This window comes from Prunus avium, chromosome 3 (assembly GCF_965620075.1).
Source record: "Prunus avium chromosome 3, drPruAviu1.hap1.1, whole genome shotgun sequence".
Taxonomy (NCBI): domain Eukaryota; kingdom Viridiplantae; phylum Streptophyta; class Magnoliopsida; order Rosales; family Rosaceae; genus Prunus; species Prunus avium.
In genome coordinates this window covers 27,067,777-27,073,434 of record NC_142286.1, presented here as the reverse complement: position 1 = coordinate 27,073,434, position 5,658 = coordinate 27,067,777, and the positions used below count along the sequence as shown (strand labels likewise).

The 5,658-nt window shown below is 36.1% G+C and overlaps 1 long non-coding RNA gene and 1 pseudogene across 1 annotated transcript; one reads left to right on the top strand and one right to left on the bottom strand.

Moving 5' to 3' along the window:
* Window positions 1-316: 316 nt before the first annotated feature.
* LOC110757865 (uncharacterized) lies at window positions 317-4,900 on the top strand (annotated as a pseudogene).
* Window positions 1,780-3,935, bottom strand: LOC110757867 (uncharacterized). The gene is made up of 4 exons (XR_002526851.2): window positions 3,285-3,935; window positions 3,092-3,152; window positions 2,943-2,981; window positions 1,780-2,081 (listed from the first exon to the last, which is right to left on the bottom strand). It is a non-coding gene; the product is annotated as an uncharacterized LOC110757867 (long non-coding RNA).
* Window positions 4,901-5,658: the final 758 nt, after the last annotated feature.

Below are 5,658 nucleotides of genomic sequence, written 5' to 3'. Positions count from 1 at the left end.
ATTAGTGAATTTCTCAAGGGGATCACCAAGAGGATGTAGGCAATTGCTGAACCTCTATAAATTCTTGTGTCACTTTGTGCTTGGTTGGTTTCTCAAGTGTGTGAGTGTGTGATTCATCCATTATTGTGTTTGTCACAAAGTCCATCAACAACAAGATCATTAGGGGAGGGTGAAAGTGTTAGTCCATTTTCACAACAATAAAGATATTGTCAATGCATGTGCCTTTGAAACACTTGATGTTATCATGAGTTGTTTAAAAGATAGATTCTTTTCTATATTGGTGAATGAAGCACGTGATATTTCAGTGAAATAGCAAATGGCTATGGTGTTGCGTTATGTGGATGACAATGGACATGTAATTGAACGGTTTGTGGGGGTTCAACATGTTACCGACACCTCTTCAAGTTCACTAAAGGATGCCATTGACACATTCTTTTCTTCCAATGGTTTGAGCTTTTCCAAGCTACGAGGACAAGGTTATGATGGAGCTAGCAATATGAGAGATGAGTTGAATGACCTTAAAACAAAGATTTTGAGAGAACAACCTTGTGCATACTATGTTCAATTCTTTGCTCATTAACTACAACTAGCACTTGTTGTTGTGGCAAAGAAGAATATTAATATTGCCTCTTTCTTCACAACCACTAATAGTGTGGTTAACGATGTTGGAGCATCTTGTAAGCGGTGTGATGCACTTAGAGCGCAACTCCAAGAAGAGCTTGTGATAGCTTTTGAAAATGATTGTCTGATAACGGGGCGAGGTTTGCATCAAGAAACAAGTCTCAAACGTGTCGGTGACACACGATGGAACTCACATTACAGTACCATTATTAGCATCATTTCTATGTTTTCATCTGTGATTCATGTGCTTCAAATGATTATTGATGATAATCCCAATGATAGTGCCGGTGAAGCAAATAAGATTCAAAGAGAAATGCTTACTTTTGAGTTTGTGTTTCACCTATTCTTAATGAAAGCTATATTGGGACTCACAAATGATGTGTCACAAGCATTGCAAAAGAAAGATCAAGAAATTGTGAATGTAATGGTTTGAGTGAAATCATGCAAGGAAAAGCTACATTGGATGAGGAATAATGGGTTTGATGTATTGGTTGATGAGGTATCTTCATTTTGTTACAAACATCATATTGATGTTCCTAACATGGATGAGGCATTCGTACTTCCAGGGAGGTCAAGGCGTAATGCTCCAATCACTACAACACAAAAACCCTTCTATGACGTCTGATTTGCGTCATTGAAGGCATTTTATGACACGGATCAAGCGTCGTAACCCACATCGTCGAAAGGGGGGATCATGGAAACTTTTTCAAAGCATGACGTCTGTTCCGGGTCATGAAATGGGGTTTCAATAACGCGGATAGCGTGTCGTGGAAACTTTTTCAAAGCACGACGTCTATTCCTCGTCATGGAATAGGATTTCAATGACGCGGATAGTATGTCGTGGAAACTTTTAATAAACACGACGTCTGTTCCGCGTAATGGGATGGGGTTTCAATGACACGGGTAGCGTGTCGTGGAATCTTTTTCAAAACACGACGTCTATTTCATGTCATGGACTAAGCGCCATTGAACTTAACGACATTGCTGAGACGTCATTGAAATATTTTTCATGACACAATCTAGACTTCGTTGAAATTCTTTAATTTTTTGAATTAAAAATTCTTAATCTGTATATATATATATATATATATCTCATCATTTTAATTATGCAAAAAGAAATTAATATATAAAAGCAAAAATATAGACACAAAGGCAAAGTACTCTAAATTATATTTCTATTATTCAAAATGATTCTAGTACATTAAAATTGTCTTTATCCAATCCCACTAAACCGTTTCCCTTTCAAGAAGTTAAAAATACGAAGAATGAAGCTTACAGGACAAAACAAAATTATTCAAGCCCATAATTATCTTCTTTATCTCTCCAGCAACTTGCTCTTCTGTTGTGTAGAATGACATATTCCCAATATAAACAGTCGTTGATGCCAGGAGTGCTTGTTCAAATTCCTCCTGTGATCCAGTAAATCTTCTATCCCGATATTGTGAAAGCTTCGATTGATCCTAATGAAAAAAGAAAATGATGAAAGATACGGTAATTGCAGAGAGGAATAACACAGTTATAAAATGCATGTTGGATCACAGAGGATAAGCTGTATTTTCATCAGTATTTCAAAGTGAGACTTGAAGAAGCATACAATAATCTGGAAATGCACAGATGTACAATATGGCCACTGGAGTTCCCTTTTTTTCTATAACAGAAACGATTATGAAAATAGAGTAAAATGAATCTAAGAAATCATAATGAATAAATCCCACTCAGTTCTAAAAAAAATTCACTGCACATGAATAGCACAGGGTACTTGAACAAGAAATATGGTTAAGTAATTACTATGAACAAATCTTTTTAAACATTTTTCAGAACTTCTCTAGCATCCACACATTTGATTGACAATATATGTCCCGGCAGTGTGCCACTGCTCTACACAGCTTCTCCAGAAACTCCAAAACAATCGCACTTAAAGTATTTATAAAAATAAATAAATAAAATGGAAACTACGACATATTTGACTCGACAGCAAAGAAAAGAGAAGATAGAACTTAAACATTCCCTTTTGCACATTGCACTGTCTAGTTCTCAAACAAAAGAAATTAAAAGGGGTGGGGGCTTAACTTCTAATTTCCATCTCTCACCCACCATGAGTTTCTTTTCTTGTCTTCTCTTCTAGTAATATTATCTCCTGCCCTCATATTACCAATGCAAACTGAAAGTTTATAGTGATTGAAAGTTTACAATGCAAACTGAAAAGAAAAACCTAGTGCATTGACTTAGATTTTTCACTCCGACAAACAGAAACTTGACACTAGTACTAAATTTAAAGTCCAAGTTGAGAAGAAGATCAATAAAATCCAAGACTACTTTACCTTGAATAAAGAAGCCATCACCGTCTGCAACTCTACTCACTGTCCATAGGCAGATACCCCACAGTATTATGGTTCAGAATTTAGACACCAAAAGAATTGACACATTAATTGAAACATTAATTGAAACATTAATTCATGGAAAACTTAACTGGGACAAGAAATCGAAAACAAGAATCTCACTTTCATCTGAGTTTATACTTCATCTCAAGCCTATCAAGCAATCACCGCCAAACCAGAAACCAAATTAATGTAAAAAACAAAACAAAAAACCAAAACAGAGCAAACCCAATATCTCATTCAATATCACAGATCACTTAATCAGAAACCAAGTTAAAGTTTTACCTGTCTTGCAGGCCTCCCTTACTGCAGCTGGCTGCACCTCTGTAGCGTACAGAACTCAGCAGCCAAATCCAACACCATAAAAAAATACAGAAATTAAAATAGCAAAACAAAATCACAATAGCATGAACAAAATTAAAACAAAAAGGATAAGAGGGAGATGATACCTTGATAAAATCTTGGTCTTCAATCAAACGAATTTTAGAATAAAATCTTGAACATACCCAAATTGAACCACCAATTTCAAACCCAACTGAACCTTCTGAAAAATCATCCACCATCGACCATGGCTCAGTGCAACCAGATGGAGATTTGTGACTTCGAATGAGATGAAGAACTGTAACTTCAAATGGGAATAAGAGAGATAAAATGAGAGGGAATCAGATACTTGAAGATGAAGCATTTTGGAACTAAAATTGGGATTTTGGAATTGAAATTGGAGGAAGAATAGAAATTTTTGAAGGTTTAAATTGAAACATTTGAGGTGAGAGAAAATTTGAAAGGTAAGCTGGTGTAGAGTGTTGAGAGCTTTCTGAATTTGGGTTTGGAATTTTTCAGAGTGATTTGAGAGAGAGGCTTGCAGTCTGAGATAGAAGAGAGATGAGAGAAGATTTGGGTTTAGGGGTCGGAGAGAGAATAACACGCACCAAACTTAAATTTGGTGAAAAAAAGAGCGGCACACGAAAAAAAATTGTGGGAAAAAAATTTAGAAATCTATGACGAAGCATAGACGCCGTCAACTCTATGACGCAGAATCCGCGTCATCTTATATAAGTATTTCATGACGTGTAGAAGACGTCGTTAATTTAAGGGTATATCTATGACACAGATCATGCGTTGTCATATAGGGTACATCTATGACGCAGGTCCTGTGTCGTTGTATAAGTACTTCATGACATGTAGAAGACGTCATTAAATTCACAATGTTAATGACGTATGATAGGCGTCGTCTTAATGTACTAGAATCAATGACACACATCCAGCGTCATTAAAAATGATTTTAATGATGCGTCCAACGAATGTCATAATAACAGTGTCATAAACTCACTTCAATGACGCATTTTAAAAACACGTCATATTTTATTACATTTAATGATGTGAATTTTCAATGCGTCATTAAATTTGCATCATAAAAAGACACTTTTGTTGTAGTGAATAAAGACAAATCGTCATTATTATCGTGTGGAGCTCTATATTTATGTCACTGATGAGCAACTTACAGAGTTAGATGATCGTTTTAATGAGGTAAATACTGAGTTGCTTATTTGTTTGGCATGTTTGAGTCAGAACGATTTATTTGTAGCTTTTGATAAACAAAAGCTACTTCGTCTTGCTCAATTTTATCCTCAAGACTTTTCAGATGGAGATCTTTTGGCACTTGAAGATCAACTTGAGCTTTATATTCATTATGTGCATTCGAGTAGTGAGTTCTCTAAATTGCAAGGGATTGGTGGTCTTGCAAAAACAATGGTGGAGACAAGGATGCATCGAGCATTCAATTATGTGTATTTGCTTATTACTTGGCTTTAGTTTTACTGGTTGCAACTGCTTCAGTCGAGAGGGCATTTTCCGTCATGAATATTATCAAGGGTCCACTTCGGAACAAAATGGGAGATTAATGGTTGAGTGATAGCTTACTTGTTTACATTGAGAATGATGTTTTTGATTGTATTGAAAATGAAGCTATAATGCTATGTTTTCAAAATATGAAACCTCGTCGTGGCCAATTGTAATTTGTAATGTTGTTTTGGACATGAATTATGAATGAATGTACTATAATTTCATTTTCAATGTTATTTTAATCTTTAAAAAAAAAAAATTGAACTTTTACACTATGACCCTACGAGCTAAGATTCCTGGGTCCGTCCCTGCTCTTAACAAATTCTAACATAAATAAATTAAGACAAACACTGGCTAGCTCACTCGCAAACACAACCTGCTGGTTCTCCTTAAACACATTCTTCATCGTTAAATAGATGGTTTACGTTTGCAATCCAGTGTAGTTGCTCCAACACAAGGAAACGACAGGCGTATTCTCCTCAGATTTTTTTGGTACGGTGACGTGCTCCCGAACTATCCACCAAACTATCAATCACGTTCCTGAGGTTTTTTGGGACCTTATGCTTGAACCTGCGCCACAACTTCCTCGCCAACCAAATGATAAGACGAATGGTGTGGATTGTAGCTATGATCCCAAGCAATGTAGCCCAAACCGCAATGGATATCTCGGATATATTTTCATATGATTTGAAAATTTCAGTATTAGGGAACACTATGATGAGAGCATGTATATAGGTGAGTGCCATAGAAGTGAGAGTGAGACACATGGCCATTGATAAAAGCCACATAATTACGCGATTCCGGAGGGGAAATCCGC